Source organism: Carassius gibelio, chromosome B18 (genome assembly GCF_023724105.1).
Source record: "Carassius gibelio isolate Cgi1373 ecotype wild population from Czech Republic chromosome B18, carGib1.2-hapl.c, whole genome shotgun sequence".
Classification (NCBI taxonomy): Eukaryota; Metazoa; Chordata; class Actinopteri; order Cypriniformes; family Cyprinidae; genus Carassius; species Carassius gibelio.
Genome location: NC_068413.1, coordinates 17,972,598 through 17,990,702, shown reverse-complemented (window position 1 = coordinate 17,990,702; position 18,105 = coordinate 17,972,598).

Here is an 18,105-nt window from a genome sequence, read left to right as displayed (position 1 = left end):
GCGAGGGGCTGGTGCGCCGTTTTGTATTTATTTTGTGATTATTAAAATGTGTTTTGATTGTGCGCCGGTTCCCGACTCCTTCTTCCCGATGTATATGGAGATTAAATATCGTTACAGTAACAAAAAGTGCAAAGGTGCATCTTTGAAAAGGTCTGCCCCAGATGAGTTGTTATTCTTCAAAGTTGCTCTTTTTCCTCAAAGTTTATTACATAACACAGGACAAATAACAGTTACGAGTATTTATAATAGAAAACAAACAAACAAACAAACAATCAAAACTTTTCCACATCTTCACGTGTACTGTCCATCTAATGCTAAATATTTAAACATGTTTTCACTTTTCACACATTTCACTTCAGGTTTTATATTTAAAGACAATACATTTAATCACTCCAAACTTTCTTTGTGTTTTAAAAGTGCATTTAAAAACCTCAAAACTCACTCATTCTGAAAAATCGATTGGTGTTCGAGCTTTATTTTTAACAAGCTTGCGCAACAAATTTCTGTTCTGCACCAGCCTTTAGGTCAATGATGATAAACTATATTAGTCACAACAGCAGAAATACTTCTCTTTTTACCCCTAAAATGTATTATTTTCACATGCAAAGTCAGTCTTTACATTAAAGCCACATCAGACGAAATCAAACATACCACAGAGGACCACAGGGATGGCAGAAGATCATCCCCTTAAACATCAAATCTCTGTAAACTCTGATTCAGATTTTTACACACGTGATTCTTCTGAAGCATGAATCCAGTGTCCTTAGGCTATATATAAAACACTTTTCAGGAAGTAAAAATGAACAATTACTTCCTCACACATCTGAATCATCCACGGACCCTTAATGACTGCATAAAAACGTCTCCATCTATTGCGAATGAAGAGCAGACAGATGACTCCATGTCACTGATAATCAGGAAATCTAAAGTGATGCCAAGTTTCCAGAGGCACTAATTGGCACATAAATCAATCAAAGTAATTAATAGACTCGAGCTTCACTGGACGTGTGCCTTTATTCTCACTCATTCAGTGCCTGCACCCAGACTTCCTTTCAGCTCCAGCCAATGCAGGCAAAAATAGCTTCACATGAAGACGAGGTCAGAGGAAGAGAAGGACGAGAAATGCCCTCAAACTCTCAGATAAAAGACCAGAGTGTGTTTAGGCCTTGTACATCAGCCTCGTATTTGCATCACAGATTTTAGTTGTTGAGTCCAAACAACACCATTAAACTGACACGGAGACCTCTTAAGCCCGAAAGACTCGAAATAGTAGAGCCTCCTCCCTAATGGAGCGTCTGTGGCCCAGATCTGTCTGCTTTCAAAGTGACCGTGCTGGTCGACTTGCTCTGACCAGCATTTGAGACAAGTTGGGGACATTCCAGGTCCACACACAGACATCCCTAAATACTTCTGTCTCAAAACCAGGTTGTGCTCACCTCAACAAGCTGACTTTCCTCTCACGATTCAGTTGCTCCTTCGCAGAAAGTCATTTTAACTTTTGAGTCACCCAGTATGGAGCCCCACATGTGACATGCAGGAAAAAAATTGTAGGCTAAATCGTGTGCACAATTTACTAATTAGTTCCCTCACCGTACTAAAACATGCACACGATTACAATTGCGTTCCCTTGATTTACTATTTTACTCGATTTATGAATTGTGTGCATGATTTGCTAGGTAATGCAATAGTAATCATGTGCACGTTTTAGTATAGTGAGGGAACGAATTAGTAAATCGTGCACACAATTTATTTAGTTTTTCTTGCATGTAATGTGCGGGGCTCTGTAACCCAGACTGAAATCCATCAGGGTTTCTGCAGGTCCTAGAACTTCTTAATTCCACAAATGAAGGCCTCAAAAGCTCTTAAATCAGAGCAGAAAGTCTCAAATTCAGTGCCATTAAATGTTGCATGGACTACAATCAAGCAAGCAAGTAATAAAGTTCTTCCTATTTTTGTTTTGTTCTGTAATACAAATATTTAAATATCAAAGATACATTGAGTAAGGAGTAATTGATGACGGCCGTTGAATTATTAGAAAAATAATGCACACCTGAGGTGGGAATGCGGTCATGATGCGAAGCGAAAAAAAAAACAACAACAAGTCACTTTAGGCTTAAAAAGAACAAATATATGTTAATGGGTTATTAAAACTTGTTTTACCTTTGGAATAAAGATTTTTCTGAGCCCATACATAACTTCGAGCTTCTCATAAAACAAGAGAATATTACTACATTTAGTTTCTGAAGTAAGCAATCTTTAGATGTTTAGTACCTTTGAATTAAGTAATTTTAACTTTTGAGTTTACCCAGGGGTTTAAGGCCTAGAAAGATCTTAAATCAGAAAATATATAAAATCATGACATTAAATGCTTTGAGCATGAATTGCTACTTTAAAAAAAGCATAATTTCCTTAGTATTTTTTTTTTTTTTGGTTTCCAATATAAATATCGAAACATCCTTAAATCAAAACACATTTACGTGGGATGATTTTATTTATTTATTTATTTATTTATTGGAGAAACTGAACAAAATTAAGTGAGTTTATGCTTAATACAAAAACAAACATACGTCATTGGGTTTTAAAACCTTTTTCTGAACTCCTTTGGCATATATTTGTTCTTGTTTTAGTCATGAACTCACTTAATTTTGACAAGACATTTTATGTCATTTTGAAAACAACTGAAAAAAATACAAAAATACATATAAAGAATCAAAAAGCAATGGATATCTTTATGAAAATTGCCTTTTCAGACTTTGAATCCAAATATAAAATACAATAATTTAGTTACCATAATAACACACTATCTTAAAATCATAGATATACCTTCATAAAGCCCTGCAGAAGAAACACATTTCACCATATCTCAATCCGTTCCACAGATATCTCCAGACATATCCCTAAAACCTGTGCATAGATTGTGCATAATACACATACAGTATCTTCCACATTTTCTTCTGCATAATGCCCTTTCTTTGATCTCTCTGCAGTAAAGGGCAGGGAGAAACTTAAATTACAGTTATATAACAGCAACGTTTGGAAACTTTAAATGAAAATACATTTGGAGGTGGTCAGAAACACGTGTGGAGTGAAACAGCGAATGGCCTTCTGCTCCTCAACAGATGCCAATCAACTACTGTAAATCCATGCACACTGAGTTTTACATGTTTTTCTGTGTGCAGTCTGTTTGAGAATGCAAATGCTCTTTAACAATACTTCTAAGAAAAATTAATATTTTTTTTCTAGGTAACTGGATTCATTTTAGGGGTGGAAAAAAGATAGCTGGTAGTGGAAGACAATGCACTGAGGATAATGATGGAGAAACACCATGAGGACGTAAAGAAAAGAGACGTCTGTACACGACTGATCTGAAACCCACCCACTGCATGCAAGTGACGAACACTGAGTTTTGGGTGATTGCGTAAGAGAGGAAATAATGAGATTGCTACGGGTCACTGAACCGAGACCATGCTGAAGACCTTCAGGTCTGCAGAAAGTGAGAGGATTTCACAGTGAGAGTGTTCCCTGCAGAAAACACACTCCCGGCCTCGGGTATAAACCTCTTCTCACTTTTAGCCAGAGAAGAGGGCACGTGTTAATGTGAGTGTCATGAAAACTAATGTGTCCTTAATTTACACACGGCTCAGTCACATCCTTCACAAACACATTTCAGTCCTCTTAAAGACCTAGTAAAGTCTGAAGAGGAATAAGGCAGGGTTGCCCACTTTCAGGTCAGCTTTACAGTTTAATTCATGAACTGTTACTGGGCAAATTAAGAACTTCATTAGAAGGTTTACATATTGAAGTTTCTTTTAATGAAGACTGCTTATCCTTATCGAAAAGTAGTATACTTCACGTTGGTTAAATGACCATGGTGTTGGTGATCTTGATTGACCAGCAAACTCACCAGACCTGAACCCCAGAGAGAATCTATGAGCTACTGTCAAGAGGAAGATCAGAAACAAGAGACCAAACAATGCAGAAGAGCTGAAGACCACTGTCAAAGAAACCTGTGCTTCCAGACCACCTCAGCAGAGCCACAAACTGATCACCTCCACGCCACGCTGAACTGAGACAAGAATTAAAGCAAAAGGTATTGAGTACATGTACAGTACATTAACATACTTTTTTTTTTTTTTTATGAAGTATTATAATTTGTTGAGATCATGAATTGGTGGGTGTTTGTTAAATGTGAGCCAAAATCATCACAATTAAAAGAACCAAAGAATTGAACTACTTCGGTCTGTGTGCATTGAATTTATCTAATACACAAGTTTTACAGTTTGGGTTGAATTACTGAAATAAACTTTTCCACAACATTCTAATTTATTGAGATGCACCTGTATAGTCTCAGTAAACTACTAGCTTAGTAGTTTTATACTGCAAGTATGCTTATAAGTTTTCTTTAAGTGAGCTTAACATCGTACTTTAAGTATACTACTATGTCCTTATCTAGGTTTTAATTTGTATATATTTTGTTATATGAATATCTGAACATACAAAACATCAAGCGAAAGAACAGGGTATCTAGCTTCATGCATTCTTTTTAAAAAAAAACACTTTAATGTGGGTAAGTTTAATAAAAAATAAAGAAATAACGTTTTGAACAAAAAGTTGAAAAAAGACTATCAATTGGATTCAGAATGATAATTAAAACCCAGATGTAGTTAATCAACACCCCAAAGCTTGACTGTGATTATTAACTCTTCATCGTTCGACATTTTATTCCATAACGTTACGGTTTTTATGCTGTTTCATGCTGTTTCAGATGATCTTGTTAGTGATGATCTTGTATGATCTTGTTAGTATCTGGGTTTTTTTTGGGGGGGGGTCTGTAAAGAAGATGTGTACTAGCGCCCTCTAATGTATAATAGCTCACATATATTTAGACTTTTTGTAAGTATAAGTCAAGTATACTTAAATACCATTTTAAGAATATTTCTGAGGAGTACATAAAAAGTAAACTAAAAGCATACTTTCCTATTTTAGTTTAAAATAAGTAAACTAATAGCACACTTGAATAAACTTCTTTTTCGTAAGGGTATGCAGATGACCTTACTATGGTTATTAAGAATGAAGAAGAAATGTATAAGGTTGTATTCAGTGTTACAAAAAGGTATCTTCATCTAAAATGCATTGGGGGAAATCTGAAGCTTTATGGTGTGGAACCACAAGTTCTGTGCCAAAATCAACTGGCAATGTTAAATGGAGAAGGGATGGCCTTAAATTTGTAGGATTTTTTTTTAAGAATCTGATTTATGTAAAAAACAAACATGGGATGGACTGATAGAAAAGATGTCTGTATGTTTATCCAACTGGAAACGGCTGCTTCCTCAATTTTCGTCTTGATAGTAAATAACCTTTTTGTATCTTCACTGTGGCAAAAAATGGCTGTTTTGGACCCTGTAAATCTTGTCAAAGATATTCAAAGACAGTTGGTTATTTACAGTATTTATTTGGTCAGGACAGCGTTGGGTGAGAGAGGCTGTCCTGTGTTTAACAACTTGTGAAGGAGGACAAGGATTTATTGACAGTGAACATGGATGCAACCTGTGGACTGTTGAAAAAAAAAAAGGGGCAGTTGGGCTTTGATCGACACCTTTCTTGAATGGACCTTGATGGAGTGGACCTTTTTATAAGACAATGGTTAGAGTTTGGAAAGTTTTTTCAAGCTCTCGCACACAAGGGTATGTTAAATATATTTGGGGCAAATTAGAACCCCTAATTTACAATCCTGTGCTATCAGTAAAAACGTGCTTTGGATAAAGAATTAGAGCAAACTGATGAAAATAAAATGAAGGAGTTTCCATAATTAAAAGTAAAAGCTGGTGCAGTTTCTTGGAAGCCAAGAAGGTTTTATTTATGGTCCTAAGTATTGGAATAAAGCAAGGGATGTTGAAGCATTGTTGAATTACTTGAATGGACAAGCTTATTTAAGCATATGGTTGACAAGGAAAGCTAAGATTATGGAAAAGGTCACTAATATTGTTTTAACATGTATGGGTCTGATTCTACTCGTTTAGTGGTTGAGTTGCTTGTTATGAACTTACTGGAAAATTGGTAACCTTTGCAAGAAGTTTGGTGTTGAAATTGAATTCTTTGTAACATAAGTGATGGTTTTTTAGAAATGAAATTGTTATAGTATTTGTTTTAGTGCAAAACATGGAATGCTTATGTAAATCTGGTTTTAATTGTAATTAAAGGGTTTTGTAAAAGCAAAAGTCTCTCTCTCTCTCTCTTTCTCAGCCGTACACCCACCCACCCACACACACACACCCACACACACACACACACACCCACACACACACACCCACACACACACACACACACACAGATGATGATTCATGCTACTATGGTACAGTGAATACAGACTTGAGCTTCTACAAACTAATATCCTTTTTCAGGTTTTCTTGAGGTCCACCACTATTGTTACCATAGTTTGCATAAAAAAAAAAAATATCCAGAATGTAGTTTTTATGACCACATTCAATCTTCCAATTTTAAATACATTTTGAAATTAATTAATTAATTATATTTATATTATATTTATTTTGCTGTCGTGCACATAAATCTTGGCACTTAATTTCTCCTCAGGTTGCTTTTTTTCCTACTTTTTAAATTATTATTTATTTATTTTTTATAAGAAAGCATTTTCTTTTTTTGTTATTGTTGTTTTTAATTGTATTTATTTATCTATCTACGTTCAGAATTGTATTGGAAGTTTTTGTGGATAAAGGGCTGAAAACAATGGCTGAAATCGGATCAAGAAATTTCACAAATCAGATTCAACCTTGTGTTCCTCACAAACACCGTTGCTCAACGTTTTATGGTGCTTCTGATAAAGTTAAGTCTACAGTGATTTTTTTTTTTTTTATCATTCAGTTATTTTTGTTCATTCACATGCATACACAATTTTTATTTGTGTTTTATTAATTTGTAAACCTCTCATTCAGTCCAGTCTTGTGCCTAGTGAACTTGGCTTTGATTTCAGTCATAACTCATTTTTGACTAGACATGTTTCACAATGAGAAATTATGTTGATTTTATCTCTTATGTAATTTACTGCACTTGTAAGCATTTGCATTTTAGCCACAACTTTATATTTGAAGATGACGTTCAAAACTATACTGATTTTCAGTCTTTCTCTCTTCCCCTTGTTATTTCTCCCTTTACAAAAATGTACCATGGTAAACATAACTTACACTGCGATAGTTAATAAAAGCATAAGCTCATTGAAAAAACATGCCTCTATCTACTTATTAGGGAAACCTTTGAAAACGTACCTACACACACAGTTCACCTCGGTTTCCAGCTGAAATCGGCACTAGCGGCAATAAAACACCAACAACATTTATATCATATTATATTATATTATAAAAATCATGCAGATTATTGATTAATAAAGGTATATTTCCGCATTGTTCCTTGCACAGTTCTATGTTATGAGCTCAGGACACTTTTATTATAGAGCATGATTTGTTAACTAATACATCTTAATGTTTGCATCACATAAGCAGCTCCATAAGTCTTTCCTAATGTAGTAAACTTGCTCTTAGGTGCACCCGGTACAACACTATACTTGTGATGTGAAGTGCTCGGTGCGAGTCTGTGAAACATGATTCAATATAAATGCAAGATAAAAATGGAATGCTTCAGAGATTGTGTTTTTAATCTCACGTTTACTATTTTTAACACAACCAATCAGTCAGATTTAGTGTTTCTCCAAATGTGTGTGTGTGTGTGTGTGTGTTTTAACATTTTAAGCATGGGCTGAAATTAAATCTTGTACCATCAAAATGAAGAATTTGGAAAATGTAAAAAAAAAATAATAAAAGCTTTTACACAATCTAAAAAGTTTGTATCATAGCAGATCATAGCAGGAGAGAATGGTTTTACAAAGAAACACTGCGTCTTTAAATGGAAAAGTGAAATAGTTTTCTGAAATCAGTGTCTGATCACTCATTGCTCCACGTGTTTGCATGTGACGCATTAAGAAAGCTGCTTTTCTAATACCCAGAGGGCTGTTTACAGGCGTCAGTAGCTTAACACAATCACTGGAGAGCACTAGGGGTGACAGAGCGGACTCAGTTCAACAATCAAACCCTCAGAGGGACTCTCATGACCATCTCATCAAGCTGCTGCGTGATGATGGGTGTTCTGTTCACTGCACAGTTCAATCACTGTCAGAGACATAGGCCACAATTTAACAGAACTGATAATGTATCAAAAACCTTCACAATCTACATCACAGTTTTGGATTAAATGCTAAAAATGAGTGCACAGTATGAGTGGACTAAACATGAAGCGTCTATCTAAAAAAGTCATTATCCACTGTTGCAAACACGTTCAGAAGTGCAACAGCAAGTTATGCAATGCACGTATTTTTAAGCCCATGCTTTTTCTAGGATTTGTTGTAACACAAAATAAACATAATGTATATTTTGTCAGACATGCATATATGAAACAGGCCAGATTATTTACTTTGACTTGGAATCTTGCTGACAAATATGCATCACATTAAGTTTATTAGTTAAATCAGTGTGATCGAAATGGCTGAAAATTTGACATGCAATTCATGAATATCTATACTATTTTGAGTGCATATATTTCGAAATAAACAAACACACACACACACACACACACATACAGTGAAAACAAAGGCACTGACTTCCAATATGTAGAAAACTCCAACATTTTCCCAAATATCTTCTTCTGTGTTGCACAGAAGAAAGCAAGCTGAGCTGTCTCTCTAAGAGCATGTAGAGATGCATCTCGTTACTCACCACACATTGTACCAGTGGGACCGCAGAAACTTCCCGTCCTCTTTTTTATTCTGGTGTTGCATCCATGCCTGCGGAACTTGATAGAACCGCTGGAAGCCCCTCGCGGCCCGGATCCTCTCCCCCTGCACCCTGGTGTCGGACCGGTCCAGTTCTGTCTTACTTAACAATCCCTCAGCGTTCAGACGGCTCGTCTGTCCTGAGCTCAGACCGTCTCTGGAGCCGGGAGAATCCAGTTAGTGTGCTGAGAGATGGAGCTGCTGGACGTGAAGAGAGAGAACGAGAAGCATGCTGAAGCTCATGAATCTTTCACTGCTACAGAACTGAGTGAGTTTGAAGGTCCCGCTGTCCTCCTCCTGCATGGTGTCGCTCAAGCTTGTCTTGATTGTGCACATCCAAAATAACACAATCTGAGTTCCTTTTACAAGTCAAAATGACCCTCCTTCAGAGTCTGTGTCAAGTCGTTCTGAAGATGTCTTCTGTACTAATGGGAGACAGGTCCTCTTTCAACTGGAAATGAAGGCTTCCAGATCAGTTAACTGATGGAGAAGTTTAAAGGTCAGAGGTCAAAGAACCTTGTAGATAGTTCCAGAAGAGAGCAGGAAGGATGCTTGGAGTTAGGCTTTAAATATAGAAAAATCCCATCTGACAGAACGTCCAAGGGAATCAAAGCCTCTATGATAAACGTCTGGAAGACTTGAAGACTTTAAAAATCCCCAAACATCCTGCATTCGCCTTCAGCGTCTCCCGTTTCAGAATCTGTGATCGGTTTTTCTTTTCAGTGCCATTTTTAACTGCGTTCAGGTCTTTCTTCATATTTCGTCTGGCATCTTTCCTCCCGAGGTCTCAGTGCTGCTCAGAGCTGCTCACTCCATCTCTCTCTCTCTCTCTCTCTCTCTCTCTCTCCATCAGTTACTTTACCTCCTCCTCCTCCTGCCCTCCTTGTCTGTTTCCTCCCTCTCTCCTCCTCGTCTCTCGGTCCACATGGAAGCTCCCAGAGCAAGAGGCAGTGACAGCCTGAGTTCATTCATCAGTGTCTGCAAACTCACTCATGCACACAGAACATAGACATGAACAACATTTGAATGTGATTTCAGTACGCCAGACTGACAACAACACTGACATATTTATGTTGTTTTATTTTATATAAATTATAAATTCATTGTATTTTTTTAATTCTAATGTATGTGTAATATTTAAATAAACTTCATAGTAATTAAAATTCTAAACTGTATAAACATTTTGATTATATATATATATATATATATATATATATATATATATATATATATATATATATATATATATATATATATATATATATATATATATATATATATATGTATATATATATATATATATATATAATTAAAAAAAATTAAAAGCATGAAGGTACAACCCATTTTAAACGGGAGATTAATTCAATTATTTATATATAATAATAAAATAATGTATTCACATTTTAAATATATATATATATATATATATATATATATATGTGAAAACATTATTTTATTAATAATTAATATAATATAAATAAAAAAATATATATGATTAATAAAATATAATTACATTTTAATCAATAAAAAAAAAAAAAAAAACTGAAATATTGAAAAAAAAAAGAAAAAAAAAATCAGAAGCAAAGTGAAAAGGGGGGAGATTTTCGCAGGCTTCTTTCCCTAAATTAGTTTCAGTAGCAGAGCACGTTGGGGTATGTGATCGTAGAGACAACTTCTGCTGGCCTGACTCGTTCACACACATGCACACCATCCCATGCTTGCGCTTTCTTGCTTCGGAGTTAACCCATAATCCAACAGTAGCCAGTTGCTTAGCAACCGCCTCCAGGGAGACTTTTCCCACATCAAAAGCAGCCTGCACAAGACATGTGAGTCAGAAAACTGAGGATGTGGTGAGGGGAATGTGGGAGGATGGAGAGGGAGGGAGAGATAAAGCTGACACAGACTCAGAACATATGTCAGAATAAGAGAACGCCAGCTCCTCGTGAGGAGGAGGCGGAGTCCTGCCCAATTCCATCAAATTTTATTTATTTTTTTATTCACCCTCCTTTATTTTTAGAGGAGAGGCTGATGAAATATTCACAGGCTGCAATGCAAGATTCACATTGCACAGGCAAACCCAATGCAAGCATCTCTTTCCCAAAGCTGAACACAGCACAATATCACAGCTCAAGATGATAAATCTGCTGATTATGTTCAAAATGGTGTCTTTTTTGTTTGTTTCATTTTTACAGATGTTTTATTAATTCATAAATGTTATTAAAATCTTGGGGAGTTACATGGCATTATACCATACAGTCTAACAAACTAACCTTGCCTTGTCATAAAAAAGGCAAATTGTCCAATACTTTAATAAACTTGTTGATCTTGACTTGTTCTGAATACAGTACCCATTACCCCATGATGTATATGTCTTTCCCTTTCATGATACGTTTTTCAACCATATTAAACCATACATATATACTCTGTATACACAGACTCTGTGCAATTTGTTAAAAGTGAGTTAATGTGCAGTGACATTATTTATGATTCATTTTTAATCTGGTAGGTCTGACAGAATCAGGATGACGCTCTCATGATGCATATGTCAGAATGTTAATAAATATGTCATTTATTATTCATTAAGTCATTCGTTGCTGTGTTAAGTTAGTATGGAGGCCAGTAAAAATGGACAAAAAAAAAAAAAAGTTTCATATGCGGTAGAAATGGGGCAGTTATATTTGACTGACAGTGTGGAAGTGGAGTATCCTGTAATATCCAACAGAATGAAGTCATGATGAGATCAAAACAACAACACCAGCAGCGCTGTGTGAAGGCCAGTCACCAACTTATTGATTTCCTCGAGTACAGGAGTAATTAGTCACAATTAAAAGAAGCTTTATTATCTAGTGTCTGACTTACAGACAATATCAATCAATGGAAGATCGACAAGCTCATGATCCTCACACACACACACCATTAACCCTTCACAACATTGATTATATTGGCTTACAGTGCACACACACACACACACACACACACACACACACACGTTTGTTTCTGTGAATTGTAAGGATTTCCATAGACTCCTATTACTTTTATATTGATCAAACTATATTTTCCATCCCATGCACTGTTACACTTTCAATTTCATGTTCAAGTATTTTTTTTTATAACCTGTTCTGTATGGAGAGCCAGAAATATGACGTATAATAGTGTTCTTCCGCCTTCTGCTGGCTTTGTTATGAACTGCACTTTTGTGATGGGAAATAAACAGGATTTGCAAAAAAATAAATAAAATAAAAATATTTTTTTTATATAAAAAATAATAATAATAATATTTGAAATTATGTCTCTACATATGATCATAGGGCACCCAGCATTATTATTATTATTTGTAGTATTTTTTTGTATCAACAATATATATATATATATATATATATATATATATATATATATATATATATATATATATATATATATATATATATATATATATATATATATCAGATTTTATCAATATGTAGAATAGTTTTTATTTCTATATACTGAGTTTTTTACCATTTTCAAAACCTGGTACACACACACACACACACACACACACACACATCCTGCGTACATTAACATTGCGTTTTATCACAGCAGAAACTGAGCTCTCTAGTGGTGAATCAATAGCACTGCAGTCATTTACGGAATCAAAGAAGACTGAAAAATAATTATAATAAAAATAAATGAATAGAAATGGTGGAGAACTCCTTTATAATTACACATTATATCATGCATGCTTTTTGTCTATTTCATCTGAATAATCTTTGAAATATAAAGTCTGACTGTTGGCATTAAACCACAGACATGCACACACATTTCTTTGAGCTGTTCTGTAGGATTTCAGAAGTATTTCTTTCCTTTTTTAATTCCCTCCTCTGCTCCGCTCACCCTCATTCAAAGATGGAAAAGTGGGATTTTAGGTTAGAAAGCACTGACTCTCCCTTTGTCCTACACCTGGACCACAAGGAAAAAGATCTAGGTTTGTAGGTTTCGCAATTTATAAAGTGTTTTGTGAGGGTTTGTCTAAATTGTGAAGGACCAAATGTTCAGCGAGATCAACAGCAAAACAACTTGATAAAATGTACAAAATAATGCTTTCAGCAAAGTCTTAAAATGCAAAAGCTTGGTTTAGTTTCAAATTTGGTTTAAGAAAGGGTAGAAAACATAGTACAGTGAAGGTATAATAAGGTCTTGAAATGCTATCTTGTTTTTTTGTTTGTCTTTTTTTCAATCGAGAATTCAGTCTCTGTCTTATGGGTTCCTACAGACCAAAAAAGTGCCTGAATTGAACAGCCCTTGTGAAGTTATTAACATCATCATAAACACATACACATTTTAACATAGCTGCTCTACTTGAGTATAAGTGTGACATGTCTGTATGCACTGGGGTCAACCTGGATCAAATTAGTGAGAGTGTGTAAACTTTAATTGATGTTTATGGAACTGCTTTAGCCCCGATAGATTTGATAGGTTATTTCAAGTCAGGTTTAGGACTTTAATTTCCAATTTTCTTAGTGTCTTTTATGAAACCGACCCCTTTTGTATCATTCACACTATTGTACAGGCACCGAGTAGTGTTAAATTGTTAACAATGACAACTTTTTTCCCCATGACTTCATTAAAACACGACTTTGACTATATCTACATGCAATATTGTTGATGAGAACAGACAATATTAAATGTAGGCAACTTGCTTTGTAGCTGAGCTTTGTGTGTGTGTGTGTGTGTGTGTGTGTGTATGTGCTTGTCAAAAATATTGATGGAGGATTAATATATTGACAGTAGAGTCTTGGAGGATTGGAAGCAACTTGGACCAGTGAAGATTTAATAAAGCAATAACCACCGCATAGCAAATGTCTTCTGGCCCAGATCTGGGCCCAAACAATCACTTTTCCCTCGTCCCAAGTGCTGCAAAGAATGTTGCCCAGAACTGGATTAAAGACAAGGGCCACACATGGGCCATAACCGGCCCGAATCTCATCCAGTTAATCACCCTTAGCTGGGCCATAAAAGATTTTATTATTGGTGCCAATTCTCAGCCTTAAGTAAACCAGAATCCCCAAATCTGAGCCAGACCTGAGCCTTATATAGCCGAGAAACGTTACAGATAAACACATGTACCTTCCTCATAAGAATGTATTACAGATGTTTCAAAGAGCAGTACCAATTAATCCAAATGACGATGCATTTCAGCTGCAGTCCACTCTGGCAGAATATAATAGTAGTGTGAGGAGCAGGGCATATTTTAAGTTGTTAAACGCTGAAAATATTATCCAGATTTAGTCCATCAAGGCGCGCGTTTCTCATTTGGGCCACATATCACCTGACTGATCTGGGCCACACTCCTCCCACCAACAATCAGCCCTCATGTTGTTTGCCGGATCCCCGCCGTGCCGTCATTGCCACACATGGCCCAGCTCTGGCTGAAAGGGTACATGCCAATGCCGACATCAGGCCAGCAGAGCAAACAGAGCAAATAAAGTTGAATGATATTAACAGAAACAGTATTCTTCCACCAAACAATGTAGCTCTTCAGAATCAGGTGTAGTTCCAACAAAGTGGTTGCCGAGCAACACACAGAACTAAACACAATATGTTTGTAGTGTAATTTACAACAGCTTTGATCGCAGCTCAACCAATCAGAATCAAGGACTGAGACAATCCATTTTATAAGTAGCTACACACACACACACACACATAGAAACATCCATAAAAACAGTCATTCTCTCTCATTATCTCTGTCACACACACACCACATCGGGTCTCCTCATGCGTGATCAGAACACACACCAGAGCCTGAAGCGACCGCTGTACTGTCCGAGATTAAAACTGTGTGACATGACACGACGTCTGAATGAACACTAAAGTGAAGCACAGCACAGGAGACCGGCACTATGAGACAATGAATGGGCACACCAGAAAAAAACAAACGCTTTGGCTTAGTTCTGCAAAACTGAGCTTGCACTGTTATGTCAGATAATACAGAATGTGTTGTATTGTCAGATTTCGAAGTCAGGACTGGTATTTTTAACCCTGTATTGCTTGTCTATCATTTGGAGTTACAGCCCTCTAGCTCTTCAGCCATTAACTTAACCAATACAGTGTGACAAAAGTCTGAAGCTTCTGTTCAAATGATACTCTGCTTTTTACATTGCTTTGGGGCGAGAGATGTGTTTTCTCTTCACTGTGTTTCGACACTCATTGTGTGTCCGCATGAGGCATCTACTCCCATCAGCCACCAGCAGCTTGTGTCATCACTTCATAAAGCACATGTGTGAAAATAGCTTCAGCCAGAAGGTTAATAATATTTAACAGTTTGATGTGATTTCAGACCTGGAGCAATACAATGTCTATGAATGACAGATTGCCTCAAAATAGTTCCTTCTAGCCCAGGAGACACTTTATTTCATGAAATAAAACATCACTGCACATCTTGCAGAATTTGTTATAACAGTATTATGTCCCATATTGAAGAATTTATATTTCTCGCTCGTTTTAAATAATTTGTAATATGTAATGTATAATTTGTTTAAATCAGTTTACCTATTCATTACACAGAAGCACGTAATGTTAAAATAAGGGGCTATATTTGTATTTTTCTGTCATATGTGACAGCTTCATAATTACACAACATTAACATAATTTACCCCCCCCCCCAAAAAAAAACACACAAAGTAAAAAAATATATATTTTACCCAATCACATTTAAATGGAATTTAATCAAGCCAAAAAAGTGATTAATCAAACCTCCTTGTGGTGAAGAGAACGTAAGAAGAACCTTTAAAAGATCTTAAAAAAAAAAAAAAATATCTGTCGAATTAATAAAAGACCTCAAAACAACATTAAAAAGGCATATATAAAATCAGATTCACATATACACTGTTTGTAGCTATTAACCCATGCACAACTCTCCACTGAAAGTCTCTGGACCTTTTTTCTCCCTTTCTCCTAAAGAGTAAGAGTGTGAAACTTTTACACATGTGGCGTACAGTGCTTTCTTCTCAGTTTTACTGAACAGGTCCAGTTCAGGTGTCTTGAAGGTCAACAAAGACCCTTCCTTTTCCTCAAATATACCCACAGAGTTATTCTTAGTTCTGGAAAAGTGATTTGTTGTGTTTCCACACTGCATTTAAATTCCATTGATAGGCTCTCGAGAATTTCATTTACCAGTCTTTGTGTCTGACAAATTGATTTTATTCCAATCTTGGAGGCTAGCATTTCAGGAGTCATCCATCCATCTGAAGATATTAAATGTCCAAGCTTTACAACTCCTGCAGCCTTTAGAAGATTCCTCATCTATGGTGATTTTAAAATCACTGAGTCCACTATAGAAATGTGCATTAGGGGTTCATCCCTTGACCAGTGACCACCCTCATCCATGACGTCTCTTGAGATATTAAAAGTCCTCCAGGCTTTGAACACTGAATGATAAAAGGAAGTTAATCCAGTCAAATCAACATTTTGAAAGTCCAGAAGAAACAAATGTTTATCCCCATCCCTCCTGCTCTTCTAAGGAGGGCACAAGCTACTCCAGACTAGCTTACATCCACTCCTTATAGAAATATTTTTACTGTCGGTAGTCTGAAAGTCTTTATTCTGCTTTTTATGTCCACTACTCCTTGTCCACCTTCTTGTCTGGGCAGAAACAAAGTTGATGCTTTTGTTCAGTGGTTACCGGACCAAAAAAGTCTGTTAAGCATTTATTTTTTATTTTTTTAAGAGGTGGGACTGTCCATATCCTGTATAGATAAGAATCTGTTTCTCACAAGAGCTCCTTTAACCTTTTCATTTAATATAGAGCTCAATTTTAATTTCTTCTCAGACCACTCATGTACACTGTAAGAAAGATCTCCTATCATGTTTTTTTCAATGGCAAGGACTTCTCTTTCAAGCCATTCCAGAGACCGTTTCAAACAACAATTAGCGTGAGATGTATACTTCTGGCAAAATTCCCTTAAGTGAGCTTTACCAGCTTCCCACCAAAGAATAACATTATCAAACCTTGTTTTCTCTTTTTACCAGGTCTCCCAAAAAAGTTTAAAAGATTCACAGAAACTCTTGTCTTGTAACAATTTGACTTTAAAATGCCGGTAAACACTTCTGTTTTTCTTAGAATTCAGTGTACAAATCTTCTGTCTCTACTTTTGACATTTCTGACCCTTCAGAACAATGTCCATCATCTTTCATACTATCATCTGTGTACTGAGATAAAACCCATCCATATCATCCACCGTGCATTTGTATAACAGTCACATTCATCTGATCTGATATCGGATTTATTAAAACTGTTCTTATGAATATTTATGAGATGTTACAACATATTATACTTATATATAAATATATATATTATGCATTAATTATAATGCATTAAGAATACCCTTATAGTATATTATAAACACAGGCTTCGTAGAATGTGTTACCACATATTTTAACCATGTGTAAACAAAAATAGAACCTAATAAGTAGAAATTAAAAAGTATTGAATGTAAAAATGCATTTCAAATAAAAAGTCAAGTACACTCGTACATGCGCACAGAGAGAGAGAGAGAGAGAGGGAGAGATAGAGAGAGAGACAGAGAGAGAGAGAGACAGAGAGAGAGAGACAGAGAGAGAGAGAGAGAGAGAGAGAGAGAGAGAGAGAGAGAGAGAGAGATGTGAGTTTATCTCAGCATCAGGAGGCAGGAGCAGACGAGCATGGAGCTATCACTGATGGCAGCACAGGTAGGACTTACAGTACTGCAACATTTTTATCATTAAATCATGTTTAAATGCTAGTTTGTGGAATAGTGTATTGCAATAATGCTGGATTTGGTTATAATGTGTTTTCAGTGCAGTGAGTAACTTCTGCTAGCTGATGAGTGAGGAGACTGTTTTAACACAATATTCTGTGTTAATGTTACAAGGCATTTTTATGTTTTCTCTCAAACTTGTTAAGTAAAGAAATACTTCCAAATTGTGTTACAGTACATTTAAAATGGTAGATTTAAAGCATTCAATAATCATGTTAAAAAACTAATTTGGAGAAATGTAGCATTGCATCAGTGTCTCATCAATGGATGTGAATGGGTGCCGTCAGAATGAGAGTCCAAACAGCTGATAAAAAAAGTTTTATCCAAGTTTATAAAACTCCAAGTTTATAAAAACCTTCATAACAAGAATAACCAGACTTTACTGCATGGCTCTCAGGAATACTTGATTCTGATTGGCCCGTTATTATTGTGCAATGTGCATCATTTGACTGATGTGGTCTGTTCCTCACATCATAAATAATTTCAACTGTTATC